Source organism: Nanorana parkeri, unplaced genomic scaffold (genome assembly GCF_000935625.1).
Source record: "Nanorana parkeri isolate BGI_ZX_2015 unplaced genomic scaffold, ASM93562v1 scaffold4044, whole genome shotgun sequence".
NCBI classification, from domain to species: domain Eukaryota; kingdom Metazoa; phylum Chordata; class Amphibia; order Anura; family Dicroglossidae; genus Nanorana; species Nanorana parkeri.
Window position 1 is genome coordinate 23311 of NW_017310311.1, and position 1170 is coordinate 24480.

The 1170-nt window shown below is 50.7% G+C and overlaps 1 long non-coding RNA gene across 1 annotated transcript in view; it reads left to right on the forward strand.

The window, feature by feature from the left end:
- Window positions 1-352, forward strand: part of LOC108803691 — a 9682-nt gene extending 9330 nt beyond the window's left edge. The window contains exon 3 of the long non-coding RNA XR_001942294.1: window positions 343-352. This is a non-coding gene — a long non-coding RNA (uncharacterized LOC108803691). The remainder of the gene's footprint in view (window positions 1-342) is intronic.
- The last annotated feature ends 818 nt before the right edge of the window (window positions 353-1170 follow it).

The window sequence follows — 1170 nt, forward strand, 5'->3', positions numbered from 1 at the left end:
TGGTAAGTCCTCACAGCCCCGCCCCCTCTCCCCCTCCCCCCCCCTGCCCTCCAGTCCTCATCCCTGGTTTATGGGGGGCTCTGTCTCTGGGACCATATTGTACCATGTGTGGGAGGCCGCTGTTCATTGGTTAGATGGTCATGTGATCTCTCTTGCAGTGAAGGCATCGGTGTGTCTCAGTAAAGATGGCGGAATCCTCCGGCCGGGTCAGACAATCATTGAACACACATCAGAGGGCGTGTGTCACGCGTTGCACTGCACGTCTCTGATCGATCCCGCCTCCAAATACCATCAAATAAACGTCTCATCTCTGCGCTGCGCCGCTCGCTGCCACACGGTGAGGAAGACTCCATTATATGTTGTGTGTATGGGACGTGTATGTAAGGGACGTGTATGTAAGGGACAGTAAAAGCATATTGAGGGTGAGCAGCTGGTATGTCACATGTTACACGCTATATATCTTTATATGATGGAATTTTCTGGCACATTTTATGAAGTTCAGTGTGAAGATTTCTTTGAATTTGGCTCCTCATATTACACGCAGACGGTTCTGTCTTCAGACATCTGACACTGATATGTCCTGGATCAGAACCGGGACTGAGCTTGTGCTTTGTATGTTCTAAGACACAACAGTAGAGCACACACATGTCCCCCGAGACACTCACTGTCCCATACCGTCATCTCTTCCAGAACCAGGTGTACGAGCCTCCGGGAGACGTCAACCGCTGCTGCGGACAATGCCGGAACGTGTCGTGTCTTCAGACCTTGCTGAATGGAACTCTTCTTACTCACAGGGTGAGTCCCTCCATCTACACGCCATCTACACGCCATCTACACACCATCTACACACCATCTACAGTCCATCCACACACCATCTACACACCACACACACCCTCTACAGTCCATCTACACACCATCCACAGACCATCTACACGCCATCTACACGCCATTCACAGACCATCCACAGACCATCTAAACGCCATCTACAAACCACACACATCCTCTACACGCCATCTACAGACCATCTACACGCCATCTACATGCCATTCACAGACCATCCACAGACCATCTAAACGCCATCTACAAACCACACACATCCTCTACACGCCATCTACAGACCATCGACAGTCCATCTACACGCCATCTACAGACCATCTACACACCATCTAC